At 43.3% G+C, this 17,766-nt stretch overlaps 58 non-coding genes across 58 annotated transcripts; all 58 read left to right on the top strand.

The window, feature by feature from the left end:
• The first annotated feature begins 80 nt into the window (after positions 1 to 80).
• Positions 81 to 199, top strand: LOC145572836 (5S ribosomal RNA). Its single transcript, XR_014096962.1, has one exon. It is a non-coding gene; the product is annotated as a 5S ribosomal RNA (ribosomal RNA).
• Positions 200 to 387: 188 nt separating this feature from the next.
• Positions 388 to 506, top strand: LOC145572835 (5S ribosomal RNA). Its single transcript, XR_014096961.1, has one exon. It is a non-coding gene; the product is annotated as a 5S ribosomal RNA (ribosomal RNA).
• A 188-nt stretch (positions 507 to 694) lies between these two features.
• LOC145572834 (5S ribosomal RNA) lies at positions 695 to 813 on the top strand. The gene has a single exon (XR_014096960.1). It is a non-coding gene; the product is annotated as a 5S ribosomal RNA (ribosomal RNA).
• Positions 814 to 1,001: 188 nt separating this feature from the next.
• LOC145573019 (5S ribosomal RNA) lies at positions 1,002 to 1,120 on the top strand. The gene has a single exon (XR_014097135.1). It is a non-coding gene; the product is annotated as a 5S ribosomal RNA (ribosomal RNA).
• Positions 1,121 to 1,308: 188 nt separating this feature from the next.
• Positions 1,309 to 1,427, top strand: LOC145572833 (5S ribosomal RNA). The gene has a single exon (XR_014096959.1). It is a non-coding gene; the product is annotated as a 5S ribosomal RNA (ribosomal RNA).
• Positions 1,428 to 1,615: 188 nt separating this feature from the next.
• Positions 1,616 to 1,734, top strand: LOC145573646 (5S ribosomal RNA). The gene has a single exon (XR_014097627.1). It is a non-coding gene; the product is annotated as a 5S ribosomal RNA (ribosomal RNA).
• Positions 1,735 to 1,922: 188 nt separating this feature from the next.
• On the top strand, positions 1,923 to 2,041 carry LOC145573645 (5S ribosomal RNA). The gene has a single exon (XR_014097626.1). It is a non-coding gene; the product is annotated as a 5S ribosomal RNA (ribosomal RNA).
• Positions 2,042 to 2,229: 188 nt separating this feature from the next.
• On the top strand, positions 2,230 to 2,348 carry LOC145573644 (5S ribosomal RNA). The gene has a single exon (XR_014097625.1). It is a non-coding gene; the product is annotated as a 5S ribosomal RNA (ribosomal RNA).
• Positions 2,349 to 2,536: 188 nt separating this feature from the next.
• On the top strand, positions 2,537 to 2,655 carry LOC145573643 (5S ribosomal RNA). The gene has a single exon (XR_014097624.1). It is a non-coding gene; the product is annotated as a 5S ribosomal RNA (ribosomal RNA).
• Positions 2,656 to 2,843: 188 nt separating this feature from the next.
• On the top strand, positions 2,844 to 2,962 carry LOC145573642 (5S ribosomal RNA). Its single transcript, XR_014097623.1, has one exon. It is a non-coding gene; the product is annotated as a 5S ribosomal RNA (ribosomal RNA).
• Positions 2,963 to 3,150: 188 nt separating this feature from the next.
• Positions 3,151 to 3,269, top strand: LOC145573910 (5S ribosomal RNA). Its single transcript, XR_014097884.1, has one exon. It is a non-coding gene; the product is annotated as a 5S ribosomal RNA (ribosomal RNA).
• A 188-nt stretch (positions 3,270 to 3,457) lies between these two features.
• Positions 3,458 to 3,576, top strand: LOC145573641 (5S ribosomal RNA). Its single transcript, XR_014097622.1, has one exon. It is a non-coding gene; the product is annotated as a 5S ribosomal RNA (ribosomal RNA).
• A 188-nt stretch (positions 3,577 to 3,764) lies between these two features.
• Positions 3,765 to 3,883, top strand: LOC145573909 (5S ribosomal RNA). Its single transcript, XR_014097883.1, has one exon. It is a non-coding gene; the product is annotated as a 5S ribosomal RNA (ribosomal RNA).
• A 188-nt stretch (positions 3,884 to 4,071) lies between these two features.
• On the top strand, positions 4,072 to 4,190 carry LOC145573640 (5S ribosomal RNA). The gene has a single exon (XR_014097621.1). It is a non-coding gene; the product is annotated as a 5S ribosomal RNA (ribosomal RNA).
• Positions 4,191 to 4,378: 188 nt separating this feature from the next.
• Positions 4,379 to 4,497, top strand: LOC145573908 (5S ribosomal RNA). The gene has a single exon (XR_014097882.1). It is a non-coding gene; the product is annotated as a 5S ribosomal RNA (ribosomal RNA).
• Positions 4,498 to 4,685: 188 nt separating this feature from the next.
• LOC145573638 (5S ribosomal RNA) lies at positions 4,686 to 4,804 on the top strand. Its single transcript, XR_014097619.1, has one exon. It is a non-coding gene; the product is annotated as a 5S ribosomal RNA (ribosomal RNA).
• A 188-nt stretch (positions 4,805 to 4,992) lies between these two features.
• Positions 4,993 to 5,111, top strand: LOC145573637 (5S ribosomal RNA). The gene has a single exon (XR_014097618.1). It is a non-coding gene; the product is annotated as a 5S ribosomal RNA (ribosomal RNA).
• Positions 5,112 to 5,299: 188 nt separating this feature from the next.
• Positions 5,300 to 5,418, top strand: LOC145573636 (5S ribosomal RNA). Its single transcript, XR_014097617.1, has one exon. It is a non-coding gene; the product is annotated as a 5S ribosomal RNA (ribosomal RNA).
• A 188-nt stretch (positions 5,419 to 5,606) lies between these two features.
• LOC145573635 (5S ribosomal RNA) lies at positions 5,607 to 5,725 on the top strand. Its single transcript, XR_014097616.1, has one exon. It is a non-coding gene; the product is annotated as a 5S ribosomal RNA (ribosomal RNA).
• Positions 5,726 to 5,913: 188 nt separating this feature from the next.
• Positions 5,914 to 6,032, top strand: LOC145573634 (5S ribosomal RNA). The gene has a single exon (XR_014097615.1). It is a non-coding gene; the product is annotated as a 5S ribosomal RNA (ribosomal RNA).
• Positions 6,033 to 6,220: 188 nt separating this feature from the next.
• LOC145573632 (5S ribosomal RNA) lies at positions 6,221 to 6,339 on the top strand. Its single transcript, XR_014097613.1, has one exon. It is a non-coding gene; the product is annotated as a 5S ribosomal RNA (ribosomal RNA).
• Positions 6,340 to 6,527: 188 nt separating this feature from the next.
• On the top strand, positions 6,528 to 6,646 carry LOC145574034 (5S ribosomal RNA). The gene has a single exon (XR_014098005.1). It is a non-coding gene; the product is annotated as a 5S ribosomal RNA (ribosomal RNA).
• A 188-nt stretch (positions 6,647 to 6,834) lies between these two features.
• LOC145573927 (5S ribosomal RNA) lies at positions 6,835 to 6,953 on the top strand. Its single transcript, XR_014097900.1, has one exon. It is a non-coding gene; the product is annotated as a 5S ribosomal RNA (ribosomal RNA).
• A 188-nt stretch (positions 6,954 to 7,141) lies between these two features.
• LOC145573631 (5S ribosomal RNA) lies at positions 7,142 to 7,260 on the top strand. Its single transcript, XR_014097612.1, has one exon. It is a non-coding gene; the product is annotated as a 5S ribosomal RNA (ribosomal RNA).
• A 188-nt stretch (positions 7,261 to 7,448) lies between these two features.
• Positions 7,449 to 7,567, top strand: LOC145573630 (5S ribosomal RNA). The gene has a single exon (XR_014097611.1). It is a non-coding gene; the product is annotated as a 5S ribosomal RNA (ribosomal RNA).
• A 188-nt stretch (positions 7,568 to 7,755) lies between these two features.
• LOC145573629 (5S ribosomal RNA) lies at positions 7,756 to 7,874 on the top strand. The gene has a single exon (XR_014097610.1). It is a non-coding gene; the product is annotated as a 5S ribosomal RNA (ribosomal RNA).
• Positions 7,875 to 8,062: 188 nt separating this feature from the next.
• On the top strand, positions 8,063 to 8,181 carry LOC145573907 (5S ribosomal RNA). Its single transcript, XR_014097881.1, has one exon. It is a non-coding gene; the product is annotated as a 5S ribosomal RNA (ribosomal RNA).
• Positions 8,182 to 8,369: 188 nt separating this feature from the next.
• Positions 8,370 to 8,488, top strand: LOC145573628 (5S ribosomal RNA). The gene has a single exon (XR_014097609.1). It is a non-coding gene; the product is annotated as a 5S ribosomal RNA (ribosomal RNA).
• Positions 8,489 to 8,676: 188 nt separating this feature from the next.
• LOC145573953 (5S ribosomal RNA) lies at positions 8,677 to 8,795 on the top strand. Its single transcript, XR_014097925.1, has one exon. It is a non-coding gene; the product is annotated as a 5S ribosomal RNA (ribosomal RNA).
• A 188-nt stretch (positions 8,796 to 8,983) lies between these two features.
• LOC145572924 (5S ribosomal RNA) lies at positions 8,984 to 9,102 on the top strand. Its single transcript, XR_014097046.1, has one exon. It is a non-coding gene; the product is annotated as a 5S ribosomal RNA (ribosomal RNA).
• A 188-nt stretch (positions 9,103 to 9,290) lies between these two features.
• Positions 9,291 to 9,409, top strand: LOC145573991 (5S ribosomal RNA). The gene has a single exon (XR_014097963.1). It is a non-coding gene; the product is annotated as a 5S ribosomal RNA (ribosomal RNA).
• Positions 9,410 to 9,598: 189 nt separating this feature from the next.
• On the top strand, positions 9,599 to 9,717 carry LOC145573011 (5S ribosomal RNA). Its single transcript, XR_014097127.1, has one exon. It is a non-coding gene; the product is annotated as a 5S ribosomal RNA (ribosomal RNA).
• Positions 9,718 to 9,906: 189 nt separating this feature from the next.
• Positions 9,907 to 10,025, top strand: LOC145573626 (5S ribosomal RNA). Its single transcript, XR_014097607.1, has one exon. It is a non-coding gene; the product is annotated as a 5S ribosomal RNA (ribosomal RNA).
• A 189-nt stretch (positions 10,026 to 10,214) lies between these two features.
• Positions 10,215 to 10,333, top strand: LOC145573625 (5S ribosomal RNA). The gene has a single exon (XR_014097606.1). It is a non-coding gene; the product is annotated as a 5S ribosomal RNA (ribosomal RNA).
• Positions 10,334 to 10,522: 189 nt separating this feature from the next.
• LOC145573042 (5S ribosomal RNA) lies at positions 10,523 to 10,640 on the top strand. The gene has a single exon (XR_014097157.1). It is a non-coding gene; the product is annotated as a 5S ribosomal RNA (ribosomal RNA).
• Positions 10,641 to 10,828: 188 nt separating this feature from the next.
• LOC145572940 (5S ribosomal RNA) lies at positions 10,829 to 10,947 on the top strand. The gene has a single exon (XR_014097061.1). It is a non-coding gene; the product is annotated as a 5S ribosomal RNA (ribosomal RNA).
• Positions 10,948 to 11,135: 188 nt separating this feature from the next.
• Positions 11,136 to 11,254, top strand: LOC145572907 (5S ribosomal RNA). The gene has a single exon (XR_014097030.1). It is a non-coding gene; the product is annotated as a 5S ribosomal RNA (ribosomal RNA).
• A 188-nt stretch (positions 11,255 to 11,442) lies between these two features.
• LOC145573623 (5S ribosomal RNA) lies at positions 11,443 to 11,561 on the top strand. Its single transcript, XR_014097605.1, has one exon. It is a non-coding gene; the product is annotated as a 5S ribosomal RNA (ribosomal RNA).
• Positions 11,562 to 11,750: 189 nt separating this feature from the next.
• Positions 11,751 to 11,869, top strand: LOC145573622 (5S ribosomal RNA). Its single transcript, XR_014097604.1, has one exon. It is a non-coding gene; the product is annotated as a 5S ribosomal RNA (ribosomal RNA).
• A 189-nt stretch (positions 11,870 to 12,058) lies between these two features.
• Positions 12,059 to 12,177, top strand: LOC145573021 (5S ribosomal RNA). The gene has a single exon (XR_014097137.1). It is a non-coding gene; the product is annotated as a 5S ribosomal RNA (ribosomal RNA).
• A 189-nt stretch (positions 12,178 to 12,366) lies between these two features.
• LOC145573020 (5S ribosomal RNA) lies at positions 12,367 to 12,485 on the top strand. The gene has a single exon (XR_014097136.1). It is a non-coding gene; the product is annotated as a 5S ribosomal RNA (ribosomal RNA).
• Positions 12,486 to 12,674: 189 nt separating this feature from the next.
• Positions 12,675 to 12,793, top strand: LOC145573621 (5S ribosomal RNA). The gene has a single exon (XR_014097603.1). It is a non-coding gene; the product is annotated as a 5S ribosomal RNA (ribosomal RNA).
• A 189-nt stretch (positions 12,794 to 12,982) lies between these two features.
• Positions 12,983 to 13,101, top strand: LOC145573051 (5S ribosomal RNA). The gene has a single exon (XR_014097165.1). It is a non-coding gene; the product is annotated as a 5S ribosomal RNA (ribosomal RNA).
• A 188-nt stretch (positions 13,102 to 13,289) lies between these two features.
• On the top strand, positions 13,290 to 13,408 carry LOC145573620 (5S ribosomal RNA). The gene has a single exon (XR_014097602.1). It is a non-coding gene; the product is annotated as a 5S ribosomal RNA (ribosomal RNA).
• A 189-nt stretch (positions 13,409 to 13,597) lies between these two features.
• Positions 13,598 to 13,716, top strand: LOC145573619 (5S ribosomal RNA). Its single transcript, XR_014097601.1, has one exon. It is a non-coding gene; the product is annotated as a 5S ribosomal RNA (ribosomal RNA).
• A 190-nt stretch (positions 13,717 to 13,906) lies between these two features.
• On the top strand, positions 13,907 to 14,025 carry LOC145573618 (5S ribosomal RNA). Its single transcript, XR_014097600.1, has one exon. It is a non-coding gene; the product is annotated as a 5S ribosomal RNA (ribosomal RNA).
• A 189-nt stretch (positions 14,026 to 14,214) lies between these two features.
• On the top strand, positions 14,215 to 14,333 carry LOC145573944 (5S ribosomal RNA). Its single transcript, XR_014097917.1, has one exon. It is a non-coding gene; the product is annotated as a 5S ribosomal RNA (ribosomal RNA).
• A 190-nt stretch (positions 14,334 to 14,523) lies between these two features.
• On the top strand, positions 14,524 to 14,642 carry LOC145573617 (5S ribosomal RNA). The gene has a single exon (XR_014097599.1). It is a non-coding gene; the product is annotated as a 5S ribosomal RNA (ribosomal RNA).
• A 189-nt stretch (positions 14,643 to 14,831) lies between these two features.
• LOC145572962 (5S ribosomal RNA) lies at positions 14,832 to 14,950 on the top strand. Its single transcript, XR_014097081.1, has one exon. It is a non-coding gene; the product is annotated as a 5S ribosomal RNA (ribosomal RNA).
• A 188-nt stretch (positions 14,951 to 15,138) lies between these two features.
• LOC145573616 (5S ribosomal RNA) lies at positions 15,139 to 15,257 on the top strand. The gene has a single exon (XR_014097598.1). It is a non-coding gene; the product is annotated as a 5S ribosomal RNA (ribosomal RNA).
• Positions 15,258 to 15,446: 189 nt separating this feature from the next.
• Positions 15,447 to 15,565, top strand: LOC145573614 (5S ribosomal RNA). Its single transcript, XR_014097596.1, has one exon. It is a non-coding gene; the product is annotated as a 5S ribosomal RNA (ribosomal RNA).
• A 188-nt stretch (positions 15,566 to 15,753) lies between these two features.
• LOC145573954 (5S ribosomal RNA) lies at positions 15,754 to 15,872 on the top strand. Its single transcript, XR_014097926.1, has one exon. It is a non-coding gene; the product is annotated as a 5S ribosomal RNA (ribosomal RNA).
• A 188-nt stretch (positions 15,873 to 16,060) lies between these two features.
• Positions 16,061 to 16,179, top strand: LOC145573990 (5S ribosomal RNA). The gene has a single exon (XR_014097962.1). It is a non-coding gene; the product is annotated as a 5S ribosomal RNA (ribosomal RNA).
• Positions 16,180 to 16,368: 189 nt separating this feature from the next.
• Positions 16,369 to 16,487, top strand: LOC145573613 (5S ribosomal RNA). The gene has a single exon (XR_014097595.1). It is a non-coding gene; the product is annotated as a 5S ribosomal RNA (ribosomal RNA).
• Positions 16,488 to 16,676: 189 nt separating this feature from the next.
• Positions 16,677 to 16,795, top strand: LOC145574033 (5S ribosomal RNA). The gene has a single exon (XR_014098004.1). It is a non-coding gene; the product is annotated as a 5S ribosomal RNA (ribosomal RNA).
• A 189-nt stretch (positions 16,796 to 16,984) lies between these two features.
• On the top strand, positions 16,985 to 17,103 carry LOC145572944 (5S ribosomal RNA). Its single transcript, XR_014097064.1, has one exon. It is a non-coding gene; the product is annotated as a 5S ribosomal RNA (ribosomal RNA).
• A 188-nt stretch (positions 17,104 to 17,291) lies between these two features.
• Positions 17,292 to 17,410, top strand: LOC145573612 (5S ribosomal RNA). Its single transcript, XR_014097594.1, has one exon. It is a non-coding gene; the product is annotated as a 5S ribosomal RNA (ribosomal RNA).
• Positions 17,411 to 17,598: 188 nt separating this feature from the next.
• LOC145573611 (5S ribosomal RNA) lies at positions 17,599 to 17,717 on the top strand. The gene has a single exon (XR_014097593.1). It is a non-coding gene; the product is annotated as a 5S ribosomal RNA (ribosomal RNA).
• The last annotated feature ends 49 nt before the right edge of the window (positions 17,718 to 17,766 follow it).

Raw genomic sequence — 17,766 nt, 5'->3', positions numbered from 1 at the left:
ATCGGGCGCAAAGTTACGGCATTTTAAAAGAAATCAGGGGCTGGAAAGGGTATAAATAAAAATTAACGCTCTAAGTAAATGGGTGCGATCATACCAGCACTAATGCACCGGATCCCATCAGAACTCCGCAGTTAAGCGCGCTTGGGCGAGAGTAGTACTAGGATGGGTGACCTCCTGGGAAGTCCTCGTGTTGCACCCCTTTTTCGGCGAATTCGGAATTTATTTTTGTTTTTGGTTATTTTGATTTGAGACGCGTAGATCCCGAAAAACTAACCAATTTGAAAGAAAAAAATGTTTAGTTCGGGCGATCGGGCGCAAAGTTACGGCATTTTAAAAGAAATCAGGGGCTGGAAAGGGTATAAATAAAAATTAACGCTCTAAGTAAATGGGTGCGATCATACCAGCACTAATGCACCGGATCCCATCAGAACTCCGCAGTTAAGCGCGCTTGGGCGAGAGTAGTACTAGGATGGGTGACCTCCTGGGAAGTCCTCGTGTTGCACCCCTTTTTCGGCGAATTCGGAATTTATTTTTGTTTTTGGTTATTTTGATTTGAGACGCGTAGATCCCGAAAAACTAACCAATTTGAAAGAAAAAAATGTTTAGTTCGGGCGATCGGGCGCAAAGTTACGGCATTTTAAAAGAAATCAGGGGCTGGAAAGGGTATAAATAAAAATTAACGCTCTAAGTAAATGGGTGCGATCATACCAGCACTAATGCACCGGATCCCATCAGAACTCCGCAGTTAAGCGCGCTTGGGCGAGAGTAGTACTAGGATGGGTGACCTCCTGGGAAGTCCTCGTGTTGCACCCCTTTTTCGGCGAATTCGGAATTTATTTTTGTTTTTGGTTATTTTGATTTGAGACGCGTAGATCCCGAAAAACTAACCAATTTGAAAGAAAAAAATGTTTAGTTCGGGCGATCGGGCGCAAAGTTACGGCATTTTAAAAGAAATCAGGGGCTGGAAAGGGTATAAATAAAAATTAACGCTCTAAGTAAATGGGTGCGATCATACCAGCACTAATGCACCGGATCCTATCAGAACTCCGCAGTTAAGCGCGCTTGGGCGAGAGTAGTACTAGGATGGGTGACCTCCTGGGAAGTCCTCGTGTTGCACCCCTTTTTCGGCGAATTCGGAATTTATTTTTGTTTTTGGTTATTTTGATTTGAGACGCGTAGATCCCGAAAAACTAACCAATTTGAAAGAAAAAAATGTTTAGTTCGGGCGATCGGGCGCAAAGTTACGGCATTTTAAAAGAAATCAGGGGCTGGAAAGGGTATAAATAAAAATTAACGCTCTAAGTAAATGGGTGCGATCATACCAGCACTAATGCACCGGATCCCATCAGAACTCCGCAGTTAAGCGCGCTTGGGCGAGAGTAGTACTAGGATGGGTGACCTCCTGGGAAGTCCTCGTGTTGCACCCCTTTTTCGGCGAATTCGGAATTTATTTTTGTTTTTGGTTATTTTGATTTGAGACGCGTAGATCCCGAAAAACTAACCAATTTGAAAGAAAAAAATGTTTAGTTCGGGCGATCGGGCGCAAAGTTACGGCATTTTAAAAGAAATCAGGGGCTGGAAAGGGTATAAATAAAAATTAACGCTCTAAGTAAATGGGTGCGATCATACCAGCACTAATGCACCGGATCCCATCAGAACTCCGCAGTTAAGCGTGCTTGGGCGAGAGTAGTACTAGGATGGGTGACCTCCTGGGAAGTCCTCGTGTTGCACCCCTTTTTCGGCGAATTCGGAATTTATTTTTGTTTTTGGTTATTTTGATTTGAGACGCGTAGATCCCGAAAAACTAACCAATTTGAAAGAAAAAAATGTTTAGTTCGGGCGATCGGGCGCAAAGTTACGGCATTTTAAAAGAAATCAGGGGCTGGAAAGGGTATAAATAAAAATTAACGCTCTAAGTAAATGGGTGCGATCATACCAGCACTAATGCACCGGATCCCATCAGAACTCCGCAGTTAAGCGTGCTTGGGCGAGAGTAGTACTAGGATGGGTGACCTCCTGGGAAGTCCTCGTGTTGCACCCCTTTTTCGGCGAATTCGGAATTTATTTTTGTTTTTGGTTATTTTGATTTGAGACGCGTAGATCCCGAAAAACTAACCAATTTGAAAGAAAAAAATGTTTAGTTCGGGCGATCGGGCGCAAAGTTACGGCATTTTAAAAGAAATCAGGGGCTGGAAAGGGTATAAATAAAAATTAACGCTCTAAGTAAATGGGTGCGATCATACCAGCACTAATGCACCGGATCCCATCAGAACTCCGCAGTTAAGCGTGCTTGGGCGAGAGTAGTACTAGGATGGGTGACCTCCTGGGAAGTCCTCGTGTTGCACCCCTTTTTCGGCGAATTCGGAATTTATTTTTGTTTTTGGTTATTTTGATTTGAGACGCGTAGATCCCGAAAAACTAACCAATTTGAAAGAAAAAAATGTTTAGTTCGGGCGATCGGGCGCAAAGTTACGGCATTTTAAAAGAAATCAGGGGCTGGAAAGGGTATAAATAAAAATTAACGCTCTAAGTAAATGGGTGCGATCATACCAGCACTAATGCACCGGATCCCATCAGAACTCCGCAGTTAAGCGTGCTTGGGCGAGAGTAGTACTAGGATGGGTGACCTCCTGGGAAGTCCTCGTGTTGCACCCCTTTTTCGGCGAATTCGGAATTTATTTTTGTTTTTGGTTATTTTGATTTGAGACGCGTAAATCCCGAAAAACTATCCAATTTGAAAGAAAAAAATGTTTAGTTCGGGCGATCGGGCGCAAAGTTACGGCATTTTAAAAGAAATCAGGGGCTGGAAAGGGTATAAATAAAAATTAACGCTCTAAGTAAATGGGTGCGATCATACCAGCACTAATGCACCGGATCCCATCAGAACTCCGCAGTTAAGCGTGCTTGGGCGAGAGTAGTACTAGGATGGGTGACCTCCTGGGAAGTCCTCGTGTTGCACCCCCTTTTCGGCAAATTCGGAATTTATTTTTGTTTTTGGTTATTTTGATTTGAGACGCGTAGATCCCGAAAAACTATCCAATTTGAAAGAAAAAAATGTTTAGTTCGGGCGATCGGGCGCAAAGTTACGGCATTTTAAAAGAAATCAGGGGCTGGAAAGGGTATAAATAAAAATTAACGCTCTAAGTAAATGGGTGCGATCATACCAGCACTAATGCACCGGATCCCATCAGAACTCCGCAGTTAAGCGTGCTTGGGCGAGAGTAGTACTAGGATGGGTGACCTCCTGGGAAGTCCTCGTGTTGCACTCCCTTTTCGGCGAATTCGGAATTTATTTTTGTTTTTGGTTATTTTGATTTGAGACGCGTAGATCCCGAAAAACTAACCAATTTGAAAGAAAAAAATGTTTAGTTCGGGCGATCGGGCGCAAAGTTACGGCATTTTAAAAGAAATCAGGGGCTGGAAAGGGTATAAATAAAAATTAACGCTCTAAGTAAATGGGTGCGATCATACCAGCACTAATGCACCGGATCCCATCAGAACTCCGCAGTTAAGCGTGCTTGGGCGAGAGTAGTACTAGGATGGGTGACCTCCTGGGAAGTCCTCGTGTTGCACCCCCTTTTCGGCAAATTCGGAATTTATTTTTGTTTTTGGTTATTTTGATTTGAGACGCGTAGATCCCGAAAAACTAACCAATTTGAAAGAAAAAAATGTTTAGTTCGGGCGATCGGGCGCAAAGTTACGGCATTTTAAAAGAAATCAGGGGCTGGAAAGGGTATAAATAAAAATTAACGCTCTAAGTAAATGGGTGCGATCATACCAGCACTAATGCACCGGATCCCATCAGAACTCCGCAGTTAAGCGTGCTTGGGCGAGAGTAGTACTAGGATGGGTGACCTCCTGGGAAGTCCTCGTGTTGCACTCCCTTTTCGGCGAATTCGGAATTTATTTTTGTTTTTGGTTATTTTGATTTGAGACGCGTAGATCCCGAAAAACTAACCAATTTGAAAGAAAAAAATGTTTAGTTCGGGCGATCGGGCGCAAAGTTACGGCATTTTAAAAGAAATCAGGGGCTGGAAAGGGTATAAATAAAAATTAACGCTCTAAGTAAATGGGTGCGATCATACCAGCACTAATGCACCGGATCCCATCAGAACTCCGCAGTTAAGCGTGCTTGGGCGAGAGTAGTACTAGGATGGGTGACCTCCTGGGAAGTCCTCGTGTTGCACCCCCTTTTCGGCAAATTCGGAATTTATTTTTGTTTTTGGTTATTTTGATTTGAGACGCGTAGATCCCGAAAAACTAACCAATTTGAAAGAAAAAAATGTTTAGTTCGGGCGATCGGGCGCAAAGTTACGGCATTTTAAAAGAAATCAGGGGCTGGAAAGGGTATAAATAAAAATTAACGCTCTAAGTAAATGGGTGCGATCATACCAGCACTAATGCACCGGATCCCATCAGAACTCCGCAGTTAAGCGTGCTTGGGCGAGAGTAGTACTAGGATGGGTGACCTCCTGGGAAGTCCTCGTGTTGCACTCCCTTTTCGGCGAATTCGGAATTTATTTTTGTTTTTGGTTATTTTGATTTGAGACGCGTAGATCCCGAAAAACTAACCAATTTGAAAGAAAAAAATGTTTAGTTCGGGCGATCGGGCGCAAAGTTACGGCATTTTAAAAGAAATCAGGGGCTGGAAAGGGTATAAATAAAAATTAACGCTCTAAGTAAATGGGTGCGATCATACCAGCACTAATGCACCGGATCCCATCAGAACTCCGCAGTTAAGCGTGCTTGGGCGAGAGTAGTACTAGGATGGGTGACCTCCTGGGAAGTCCTCGTGTTGCACCCCCTTTTCGGCGAATTCGGAATTTATTTTTGTTTTTGGTTATTTTGATTTGAGACGCGTAGATCCCGAAAAACTATCCAATTTGAAAGAAAAAAATGTTTAGTTCGGGCGATCGGGCGCAAAGTTACGGCATTTTAAAAGAAATCAGGGGCTGGAAAGGGTATAAATAAAAATTAACGCTCTAAGTAAATGGGTGCGATCATACCAGCACTAATGCACCGGATCCCATCAGAACTCCGCAGTTAAGCGTGCTTGGGCGAGAGTAGTACTAGGATGGGTGACCTCCTGGGAAGTCCTCGTGTTGCACCCCCTTTTCGGCGAATTCGGAATTTATTTTTGTTTTTGGTTATTTTGATTTGAGACGCGTAGATCCCGAAAAACTAACCAATTTGAAAGAAAAAAATGTTTAGTTCGGGCGATCGGGCGCAAAGTTACGGCATTTTAAAAGAAATCAGGGGCTGGAAAGGGTATAAATAAAAATTAACGCTCTAAGTAAATGGGTGCGATCATACCAGCACTAATGCACCGGATCCCATCAGAACTCCGCAGTTAAGCGTGCTTGGGCGAGAGTAGTACTAGGATGGGTGACCTCCTGGGAAGTCCTCGTGTTGCACCCCCTTTTCGGCGAATTCGGAATTTATTTTTGTTTTTGGTTATTTTGATTTGAGACGCGTAGATCCCGAAAAACTAACCAATTTGAAAGAAAAAAATGTTTAGTTCGGGCGATCGGGCGCAAAGTTACGGCATTTTAAAAGAAATCAGGGGCTGGAAAGGGTATAAATAAAAATTAACGCTCTAAGTAAATGGGTGCGATCATACCAGCACTAATGCACCGGATCCCATCAGAACTCCGCAGTTAAGCGTGCTTGGGCGAGAGTAGTACTAGGATGGGTGACCTCCTGGGAAGTCCTCGTGTTGCACCCCCTTTTCGGCGAATTCGGAATTGATTTTTGTTTTTGGTTATTTTGATTTGAGACGCGTAGATCCCGAAAAACTATCCAATTTGAAAGAAAAAAATGTTTAGTTCGGGCGATCGGGCGCAAAGTTACGGCATTTTAAAAGAAATCAGGGGCTGGAAAGGGTATAAATAAAAATTAACGCTCTAAGTAAATGGGTGCGATCATACCAGCACTAATGCACCGGATCCCATCAGAACTCCGCAGTTAAGCGTGCTTGGGCGAGAGTAGTACTAGGATGGGTGACCTCCTGGGAAGTCCTCGTGTTGCACCCCCTTTTCGGCGAATTCGGAATTTATTTTTGTTTTTGGTTATTTTGATTTGAGACGCGTAGATCCCGAAAAACTAACCAATTTGAAAGAAAAAAATGTTTAGTTCGGGCGATCGGGCGCAAAGTTACGGCATTTTAAAAGAAATCAGGGGCTGGAAAGGGTATAAATAAAAATTAACGCTCTAAGTAAATGGGTGCGATCATACCAGCACTAATGCACCGGATCCCATCAGAACTCCGCAGTTAAGCGTGCTTGGGCGAGAGTAGTACTAGGATGGGTGACCTCCTGGGAAGTCCTCGTGTTGCACCCCCTTTTCGGCGAATTCGGAATTGATTTTTGTTTTTGGTTATTTTGATTTGAGACGCGTAGATCCCGAAAAACTAACCAATTCGAAAGAAAAAAATGTTTAGTTCGGGCGATCGGGCGCAAAGTTACGGCATTTTAAAAGAAATCAGGGGCTGGAAAGGGTATAAATAAAAATTAACGCTCTAAGTAAATGGGTGCGATCATACCAGCACTAATGCACCAGATCCCATCAGAACTCCGCAGTTAAGCGTGCTTGGGCGAGAGTAGTACTAGGATGGGTGACCTCCTGGGAAGTCCTCGTGTTGCACCCCCTTTTCGGCGAATTCGGAATTTATTTTTGTTTTTGGTTATTTTGATTTGAGACGCGTAGATCCCGAAAAACTAACCAATTCGAAAGAAAAAAATGTTTAGTTCGGGCGATCGGGCGCAAAGTTACGGCATTTTAAAAGAAATCAGGGGCTGGAAAGGGTATAAATAAAAATTAACGCTCTAAGTAAATGGGTGCGATCATACCAGCACTAATGCACCGGATCCCATCAGAACTCCGCAGTTAAGCGTGCTTGGGCGAGAGTAGTACTAGGATGGGTGACCTCCTGGGAAGTCCTCGTGTTGCATCCCCTTTTCGGCGAATTCGGAATTTATTTTTGTTTTTGGTTATTTTGATTTGAGACGCGTAGATCCCGAAAAACTAACCAATTCGAAAGAAAAAAATGTTTAGTTCGGGCGATCGGGCGCAAAGTTACGGCATTTTAAAAGAAATCAGGGGCTGGAAAGGGTATAAATAAAAATTAACGCTCTAAGTAAATGGGTGCGATCATACCAGCACTAATGCACCGGATCCCATCAGAACTCCGCAGTTAAGCGTGCTTGGGCGAGAGTAGTACTAGGATGGGTGACCTCCTGGGAAGTCCTCGTGTTGCACCCCCTTTTCGGCGAATTCGGAATTTAATTTTGTTTTTGGTTATTTTGATTTGAGACGCGTAGATCCCGAAAAACTAACCAATTTGAAAGAAAAAAATGTTTAGTTCGGGCGATCGGGCGCAAAGTTACGGCATTTTAAAAGAAATCAGGGGCTGGAAAGGGTATAAATAAAAATTAACGCTCTAAGTAAATGGGTGCGATCATACCAGCACTAATGCACCGGATCCCATCAGAACTCCGCAGTTAAGCGTGCTTGGGCGAGAGTAGTACTAGGATGGGTGACCTCCTGGGAAGTCCTCGTGTTGCACCCCCTTTTCGGCGAATTCGGAATTTATTTTTGTTTTTGGTTATTTTGATTTGAGACGCGTAGATCCCGAAAAACTAACCAATTTGAAAGAAAAAAATGTTTAGTTCGGGCGATCGGGCGCAAAGTTACGGCATTTTAAAAGAAATCAGGGGCTGGAAAGGGTATAAATAAAAATTAACGCTCTAAGTAAATGGGTGCGATCATACCAGCACTAATGCACCGGATCCCATCAGAACTCCGCAGTTAAGCGTGCTTGGGCGAGAGTAGTACTAGGATGGGTGACCTCCTGGGAAGTCCTCGTGTTGCACCCCCTTTTCGGCGAATTCGGAATTTAATTTTGTTTTTGGTTATTTTGATTTGAGACGCGTAGATCCTGAAAAACTAACCAATTTGAAAGAAAAAAATGTTTAGTTCGGGCGATCGGGCGCAAAGTTACGGCATTTTAAAAGAAATCAGGGGCTGGAAAGGGTATAAATAAAAATTAACGCTCTAAGTAAATGGGTGCGATCATACCAGCACTAATGCACCGGATCCCATCAGAACTCCGCAGTTAAGCGTGCTTGGGCGAGAGTAGTACTAGGATGGGTGACCTCCTGGGAAGTCCTCGTGTTGCACTCCCTTTTCGGCGAATTCGGAATTTAATTTTGTTTTTGGTTATTTTGATTGGAGACGCGTAGATCCCGAAAAACTAACCAATTCGAAAGAAAAAAATGTTTAGTTCGGGCGATCGGGCGCAAAGTTACGGCATTTTAAAAGAAATCAGGGGCTGGAAAGGGTATAAATAAAAATTAACGCTCTAAGTAAATGGGTGCGATCATACCAGCACTAATGCACCGGATCCCATCAGAACTCCGCAGTTAAGCGTGCTTGGGCGAGAGTAGTACTAGGATGGGTGACCTCCTGGGAAGTCCTCGTGTTGCACCCCCTTTTCGGCGAATTCGGAATTTATTTTTGTTTTTGGTTATTTTGATTGGAGACGCGTAGATCCCGAAAAACTAACCAATTCGAAAGAAAAAAATGTTTAGTTCGGGCGATCGGGCGCAAAGTTACGGCATTTTAAAAGAAATCAGGGGCTGGAAAGGGTATAAATAAAAATTAACGCTCTAAGTAAATGGGTGCGATCATACCAGCACTAATGCACCGGATCCCATCAGAACTCCGCAGTTAAGCGTGCTTGGGCGAGAGTAGTACTAGGATGGGTGACCTCCTGCGAAGTCCTCGTGTTGCACCCCCTTTTCGGCGAATTCGGAATTTATTTTTGTTTTTGGTTATTTTGATTTGAGACGCGTAGATCCCGAAAAACTAACCAATTCGAAAGAAAAAAATGTTTAGTTCGGGCGATCGGGCGCAAAGTTACGGCATTTTAAAAGAAATCAGGGGCTGGAAAGGGTATAAATAAAAATTAACGCTCTAAGTAAATGGGTGCGATCATACCAGCACTAATGCACCGGATCCCATCAGAACTCCGCAGTTCAGCGTGCTTGGGCGAGAGTAGTACTAGGATGGGTGACCTCCTGGGAAGTCCTCGTGTTGCACCCCCTTTTCGGCGAATTCGGAATTTATTTTTGTTTTTGGTTATTTTGATTGGAGACGCGTAGATCCCGAAAAACTAACCAATTCGAAAGAAAAAAATGTTTAGTTCGGGCGATCGGGCGCAAAGTTACGGCATTTTAAAAGAAATCAGGGGCTGGAAAGGGTATAAATAAAAATTAACGCTCTAAGTAAATGGGTGCGATCATACCAGCACTAATGCACCGGATCCCATCAGAACTCTGCAGTTAAGCGTGCTTGGGCGAGAGTAGTACTAGGATGGGTGACCTCCTGGGAAGTCCTCGTGTTGCACCCCTTTTTCGGCGAATTCGGAATTTATTTTTGTTTTTGGTTATTTTGATTTGAGACGCGTAGATCCCGAAAAACTAACCGATTCGAAAGAAAAAAAATGTTTAGTTCGGGCGATCGGGCCCAAAGTTACGGCATTTTAAAAGAAATCAGGGGCTGGAAAGGGTATAAATAAAAATTAACGCTCTAAGTAAATGGGTGCGATCATACCAGCACTAATGCACCGGATCCCATCAGAACTCCGCAGTGAAGCGTGCTTGGGCGAGAGTAGTACTAGGATGGGTGACCTCCTGGGAAGTCCTCATGTTGCACCCCTTTTTCGGCGAATTCGGAATTTATTTTTGTTTTTGGTTATTTTGATTTGAGACGCGTAGATCCCGAAAAACTAACCAATTTGAAAGAAAAATAATGTTTAGTTCGGGCGATCGGGCGCAAAGTTACGGCATTTTAAAAGAAATCAGGGGCTGGAAAGGGTATAAATAAAAATTAACGCTCTAAGTAAATGGGTGCGATCATACCAGCACTAATGCACCGGATCCCATCAGAACTCCGCAGTTAAGCGTGCTTGGGCGAGAGTAGTACTAGGATGGGTGACCTCCTGGGAAGTCCTCGTGTTGCACCCCTTTTTCGGCGAATTCGGAATTTATTTTTGTTTTTGGTTATTTTGATTTGAGACGCGTAGATCCCGAAAAACTAACCAATTTGAAAGAAAAATAATGTTTAGTTCGGGCGATCGGGCGCAAAGTTACGGCATTTTAAAAGAAATCAGGGGCTGGAAAGGGTATAAATAAAAATTAACGCTCTAAGTAAATGGGTGCGATCATACCAGCACTAATGCACCGGATCCCATCAGAACTCCGCAGTTAAGCGTGCTTGGGCGAGAGTAGTACTAGGATGGGTGACCTCCTGGGAAGTCCTCGTGTTGCACCCCTTTTTCGGCGAATTCGGAATTTATTTTTGTTTTTGGTTATTTTGATTTGAGACGCGTAGATCCCGAAAAACTAACCAATTTGAAAGAAAAAAATGTTTAGTTCGGGCGATCGGGCGCAAAGTTACGGCATTTTAAAAGAAATCAGGGGCTGGAAAAGGGTATAAATAAAAATTAACGCTCTAAGTAAATGGGTGCGATCATACCAGCACTAATGCACCGGATCCCATCAGAACTCTGAGTTAAGCGTGCTTGGGCGAGAGTAGTACTAGGATGGGTGACCTCCTGGGAAGTCCTCGTGTTGCACCCCTTTTTCGGCGAATTCGGAATTTATTTTTGTTTTTGGTTATTTTTATTTGAGACGCGTAGATCCCGAAAAACTAACCAATTTGAAAGAAAAAAATGTTTAGTTCGGGCGATCCGGCGCAAAGTTACGGCATTTTAAAAGAAATCAGGGGCTGGAAAGGGTATAAATAAAAATTAACGCTCTAAGTAAATGGGTGCGATCATACCAGCACTAATGCACCGGATCCCATCAAAACTCCGCAGTTAAGCGTGCTTGGGCGAGAGTAGTACTAGGATGGGTGACCTCCTGGGAAGTCCTCGTGTTGCACCCCCTTTTCGGCGAATTCGGAATTTATTTTTGTTTTTGGTTATTTTTATTTGAGACGCGTAGATCCCGAAAAACTAACCAATTCGAAAGAAAAAAATGTTTAGTTCGTGCGATCGGGCGCAAAGTTACGGCATTTTAAAAGAAATCAGGGGCTGGAAAGGGTATAAATAAAAATTAACGCTCTAAGTAAATGGGTGCGATCATACCAGCACTAATGCACCGGATCCCATCAGAACTCCGCAGTTAAGCTTGCTTGGGCGAGAGTAGTACTAGGATGGGTGACCTCCTGGGAAGTCCTCGTGTTGCACCCCCTTTTCGGCGAATTCGGAATTTATTTTTGTTTTTGGTTATTTTGAATTGAGACGCGTAGATCCCGAAAAACTAACCAATTTGAAAGAAAAAAATGTTTAGTTCGGGCGATCGGGCGCAAAGTTACGGCATTTTAAAAGAAATCAGGGGCTGGAAAGGGTATAAATAAAAATTAACGCTCTAAGTAAATGGGTGCGATCATACCAGCACTAATGCACCGGATCCCATCAGAACTCCGCAGTTAAGCGTGCTTGGGCGAGAGTAGTACTAGGATGGGTGACCTCCTGGGAAGTCCTCGTGTTGCACCCCTTTTTCGGCGAATTCGGAATTTATTTTTGTTTTTGGTTATTTTGATTTGAGACGCGTAGATCCCGAAAAACTAACCAATTTGAAAGAAAAAAAATGTTTAGTTCGGGCGATCGGGCGCAAAGTTACGGCATTTTAAAAGAAATCAGGGGCCAGAAAGGGTATAAATAAAAATTAACGCTCTAAGTAAATGGGTGCGATCATACCAGCACTAATGCACCGGATCCCATCAGAACTCCGCAGTTAAGCGTGCTTGGGCGAGAGTAGTACTAGGATGGGTGACCTCCTGGGAAGTCCTCGTGTTGCACCCCTTTTTCGGCGAATTCGGAATTTATTTTTGTTTTTGGTTATTTTGATTTGAGACGCGTAGATCCCGAAAAACTAACCAATTTGAAAGAAAAAAAATGTTTAGTTCGGGCGATCGGGCGCAAAGTTACGGCATTTTTAAAGAAATCAGGGGCTGGAAAGGGTATAAATAAAAATTAACGCTCTAAGTAAATGGGTTTGATCATACCAGCACTAATGCACCGGATCCCATCAGAACTCCGCAGTTAAGCGTGCTTGGGCGAGAGTAGTACTAGGATGGGTGACCTCCTGGGAAGTCCTCGTGTTGCACCCCTTTTTCGGCGAATTCGGAATTTATTTTTGTTTTTGGTTATTTTGATTTGAGACGCGTAGATCCCGAAAAACTAACCAATTTGAAAGAAAAAAAATGTTTAGTTCGGGCGATCGGGCGCAAAGTTACGGCATTTTTAAAGAAATCAGGGGCTGGAAAGGGTATAAATAAAAATTAACGCTCTAAGTAAATGGGTTTGATCATACCAGCACTAATGCACCGGATCCCATCAGAACTCCGCAGTTAAGCGTGCTTGGGCGAGAGTAGTACTAGGATGGGTGACCTCCTGGGAAGTCCTCGTGTTGCACCCCTTTTTCGGCGAATTCGGAATTTATTTTTGTTTTTGGTTATTTTGATTTGAGACGCGTAGATCCCGAAAAACTAACCAATTTGAAAGAAAAAAAATGTTTAGTTCGGGCGATCGGGCGCAAAGTTACGACATTTTTAAAGAAATCAGGGGCTGGAAAGGGTATAAATAAAAATTAACGCTCTAAGTAAATGGGTGCGATCATACCAGCACTAATGCACCGGATCCCATCAGAACTCCGCAGTTAAGCGTGCTTGGGCGAGAGTAGTACTAGGATGGGTGACCTCCTGGGAAGTCCTCGTGTTGCACCCCTTTTTCGGCGAATTCGGAATTTATTTTTGTTTTTGGTTATTTTGATTTGAGACGCGTAGATCCCGAAAAACTAACCAATTTGAAAGAAAAAAAATGTTTAGTTCGGGCGATCGGGCGCAAAGTTACGGCATTTTAAAAGAAATCAGGGACCGGAAAGGGTATAAATAAAAATTAACGCTCTAAGTAAATGGGTGCGATCATACCAACACTAATGTACCGGATCCCATCAGAACTCCGCAGTAAAGCGTGCTTGGGCGAGAGTAGTACTAGGATGGGTGACCTCCTGGGAAGTCCTCGTGTTGCACCCCTTTTTCGGCGAATTCGGAATTTATTTTTGTTTTTGGTTATTTTGATTTGAGACGCGTAGATCCCGAAAAACTAACCAATTTGAAAGAAAAAAATGTTTAGTTCGGTCGATCGGGCGCAAAGTTACGGCATTTTAAAAGAAATCAGGGGTTGGAAAGGGTATAAATAAAAATTAACGCTCTAAGTAAATGGGTGCGATCATACCAGCACTAATGCACCGGATCCCATCAGAACTCCGCAGTTAAGCGTGCTTGGGCGAGAGTAGTACTAGGATGGGTGACCTCCTGGGAAGTCCTCGTGTTGCACCCCTTTTTCGGCGAATTCGGAATTTATTTTTGTTTTTGGTTATTTTGATTTGAGACGCGTAGATCCCGAAAAACTAACCAATTTGAAAGAAAAAAAATGTTTAGTTCGGGCGATCGGGCGCAAAGTTACGGCATTTTAAAAGAAATCAGGGGCTGGAAAGGGTATAAATAAAAATTAACGCTCTAAGTAAATGGGTGCGATCATACCAGCACTAATGCACCGGATCCCATCAGAACTCCGCAGTTAAGCGTGCTTGGGCGAGAGTAGTACTAGGATGGGTGACCTCCTGGGAAGTCCTCGTGTTGCACCCCTTTTTCGGCGAATTCGGAATTTATTTTTGTTTTTGGTTATTTTGATTTGAGACGCGTAGATCCCGAAAAACTAACCAATTTGAAAGAAAAAAAATGTTTAGTTCGGGCGATCGGGCGCAAAGTTACGGCATTTTAAAAGAAATCAGGGGGCTGGAAAGGGTATAAATAAAAATTAACGTTCTAAGTAAATGGGTGCGATCATACCAGCACTAATGCACCGGATCCCATCAGAACTCCGCAGTTAAGCGTGCTTGGGCGAGAGTAGTACTAGGATGGGTGACCTCCTGGGAAGTCCTCGTGTTGCACCCCTTTTTCGGCGAATTCGGAATTTATTTTTGTTTTTGGTTATTTTGATTTGAGACGCGTAGATCCCGAAAAACTAACCAATTTGAAAGAAAAAAAATGTTTAGTTCGGGCGATCGGGCGCAAAGTTACGGCATTTTAAAAGAAATCAGGGGCTGGAAAGGGTATAAATAAAAATTAACGTTCTAAGTAAATGGGTGCGATCATACCAGCACTAATGCACCGGATCCCATCAGAACTCCGCAGTTAAGCGTGCTTGGGCGAGAGTAGTACTAGGATGGGTGACCTCCTGGGAAGTCCTCGTGTTGCACCTCTTTTTTCGGCGAATTCGGAATTTATTTTTGTTTTTGGTTATTTTGATTTGAGACGCGTAGATCCCGAAAAACTAACCAATTTGAAAGAAAAAAAATGTTTAGTTCGGGCGATCGGGCGCAAAGTTACGGCATTTTAAAAGAAATCAGGGGCTGGAAAGGGTATAAATAAAAATTAACGCTCTAAGTAAATGGGTGCGATCATACCAGCACTAATGCACCGGATCCCATCAGAACTCCGCAGTTAAGCGTGCTTGGGCGAGAGTAGTACTAGGATGGGTGACCTCCTGGGAAGTCCTCGTGTTGCACCCCTTTTTCGGCGAATTCGGAATTTATTTTTGTTTTTGGTTATTTTGATTTGAGACGCGTAGATCCCGAAAAACTAACCAATTTGAAAGAAAAAAAATGTTTAGTTCAGGCGATCGGGCGCAAAGTTACGGCATTTTAAAAGAAATCAGGGGCTGGAAAGGGTATAAATAAAAATTAACGCTCTAAGTAAATGGGTGCGATCATACCAGCACTAATGCACCGGATCCCATCAGAACTCCTCAGTTAAGCGTGCTTGGGCGTGAGTAGTACTAGGATGGGTGACCTCCTGGGAAGTCCTCGTGTTGCACCCCTTTTTCGGCGAATTCGGAATTTATTTTTGTTTTTGGTTATTTTGATTTGAGACGCGTAGATCCCGAAAAACTAACCAATTTGAAAGAAAAAAATGTTTAGTTCGGGCGATCGGGCGCAAAGTTACGGCATTTTAAAATAAATCAGGGGCTGGAAAGGGTATAAATAAAAATTAACGCTCTAAGTAAATGGGTGCGATCATACCAGCACTAATGCACCGGATCCCATCAGAACTCCGCAGTTAAGCGTGCTTGGGCGAGAGTAGTACTAGGATGGGTGACCTCCTGGGAAGTCCTCGTGTTGCACCCCTTTTTCGGCGAATTCGGAATTTATTTTTGTTTTTGGTTATTTTGATTTGAGACGCGTAGATCCCGAAAAACTAACCAATTTGAAAGAAAAAAAATGTTTAGTTCGGGCGATCGGGCGCAAAGTTACGGCATTTTAAAAGAAATCAGGGGCCGGAAAGGGTATAAATAAAAATTAACGCTCTAAGTAAATGGGTGCGATCATACCAGCACTAATGCACCGGATCCCATCAGAACTCCGCAGTTAAGCGTGCTTGGGCGAGAGTAGTACTAGGATGGGTGACCTCCTGGGAAGTCCTCGTGTTGCACCCCTTTTTCGGCGAATTCGGAATTTATTTTTGTTTTTAGTTATTTTGATTTGAGACGCGTAGATCCCGAAAAACTAACCAATTTGAAAGAAAAAAATGTTTAGTTCGGTCGATCGGGCGCAAAGTTACGGCATTTTAAAAGAAATCAGGGGCTGGAAAGGGTATAAATAAAAATTAACGCTCTAAGTAAATGGGTGCGATCATACCAGCACTAATGCACCGGATCCCATCAGAACTCCGCAGTTAAGCGTGCTTGGGCGAGAGTAGTACTAGGATGGGTGACCTCCTAGGAAGTCCTCGTGTTGCACCCCTTTTTCGGCGAATTCGGAATTTATTTTTGTTTTTGGTTATTTTGATTGAGACGCGTAGATCCCGAAAAACTAACCAATTTGAAAGAAAAAAAATGTTTAGTTCGGGCGATCGGGCGCAAAGTTACGGCATTTTAAAAGAAATCAGGGGCTGGAAAGGGTATAAATAAAAATTAACGTTCTAAGTAAATGGGTGCGATCATACCAGCACTAATGCACCGGATCCCATCAGAACTCTGCAGTTAAGCGTGCTTGGGCGAGAGTAGTACTAGGATGGGTGACCTCCTGGGAAGTCCTCGTGTTGCACCCCTTTTTCGGCGAATTCGGAATTTATTTTTGTTTTTGGTTATTTTGATTTGAGACGCGTAGATCCCGAAAAACTAACCAATTTGAAAGAAAAAAAATGTTTAGTTCGGGCGATCGGGCGCAAAGTTACGGCATTTTAAAAGAAATCAGGGGCTGGAAAGGGTATAAATAAAAATTAACGTTCTAAGTAAATGGGTGCGATCATACCAGCACTAATGCACCGGATCCCATCAGAACTCCGCAGTTAAGCGTGCTTGGGCGAGAGTAGTACTAGGATGGGTGACCTCCTGGGAAGTCCTCGTGTTGCACCCCTTTTTCGGCGAATTCGGAATTTATTTTTGTTTTTGGTTATTTTGATTTGAGACGCGTAGATCCCGAAAAACTAACCAATTTGAAAGAAAAAAAATGTTTAGTTCGGGCGATCGGGCGCAAAGTTACGGCATTTTAAAAGAAATCAGGGGCTGGAAAGGGTATAAATAAAAATTAACGCTCTAAGTAAATGGGTGCGATCATACCAGCACTAATGCACCAGATCCCATCAGAACTCCGCAGTTAAGCGTGCTTGGGCGAGAGTAGTACTAGGATGGGTGACCTCCTGGGAAGTCCTCGTGTTGCACCCCTTTTTCGGCGAATTCGGAATTTATTTTTGTTTTTGGTTATTTTGATTTGAGACGCGTAGATCCCGAAAAACTAACCAATTTGAAAGAAAAAAAATGTTTAGTTCGGGCGATCGGGCGCAAAGTTACGGCATTTTAAAAGAAATCAGGGGCTGGAAAGGGTATAAATAAAAATTAACGCTCTAAGTAAATGGGTGCGATCATACCAGCACTAATGCACCGGATCCCATCAGAACTCCGCATTTAAGCGTGCTTGGGCGAGAGTAGTACTAGGATGGGTGACCTCCTGGGAAGTCCTCGTGTTGCACCCCTTTTTCGGCGAATTCGGAAATTATTTTTGTTTTTGGTTATTTTGATTTGAGACGCGTAGATCCCGAAAAACTAACCAATTTGAAAGAAAAAAATGTTTAGTTCGGGCGATCGGGCGCAAAGTTACGGCATTTTAAAAGAAATCAGGGGCTGGAAAGGGTATAAATAAAAATTAACGCTCTAAGTAAATGGGTGCGATCATACCAGCACTAATGCACCGGATCCCATCAGAACTCCGCAGTTAAGCGTGCTTGGGCGAGAGTAGTACTAGGATGGGTGACCTCCTGGGAAGTCCTCGTGTTGCACCCCTTTTTCGGCGAATTCGGAATTTATTTTTGTTTTTGGTTATTTTGATTTGAGACGCGTAGATCCCGAAAAACTAACCAATTTGAAAGAAAAAAATGTTTAGTTCGGGCGATCGGGCGCAAAGTTACGGCATTTTAAAAGAAATCAGGGGCTGGAAAGGGTATAAATAAAAATTAACGCTTTAAGTAAATGGGTGCGATCATACCAGCACTAATGCACCGGATCCCATCAGAACTCCGCAGTTAAGCGTGCTTGGGCGAGAGTAGTACTAGGATGGGTGACCTCCTGGGAAGTCCTCGTGTTGCACCCCTTTTTCTGCGAATTCGGAATTTATTTTTGTTTTTGGTTATTTTGATTTG

The sequence above is a fragment of the Chenopodium album genome, chromosome 12 (assembly GCF_948465745.1).
Source record: "Chenopodium album chromosome 12, dcCheAlbu1.1, whole genome shotgun sequence".
Taxonomy (NCBI): domain Eukaryota; kingdom Viridiplantae; phylum Streptophyta; class Magnoliopsida; order Caryophyllales; family Amaranthaceae; genus Chenopodium; species Chenopodium album.
Note: the sequence above shows the minus strand (reverse complement) of the source record. Positions and strands in the feature narration are given on the sequence as shown.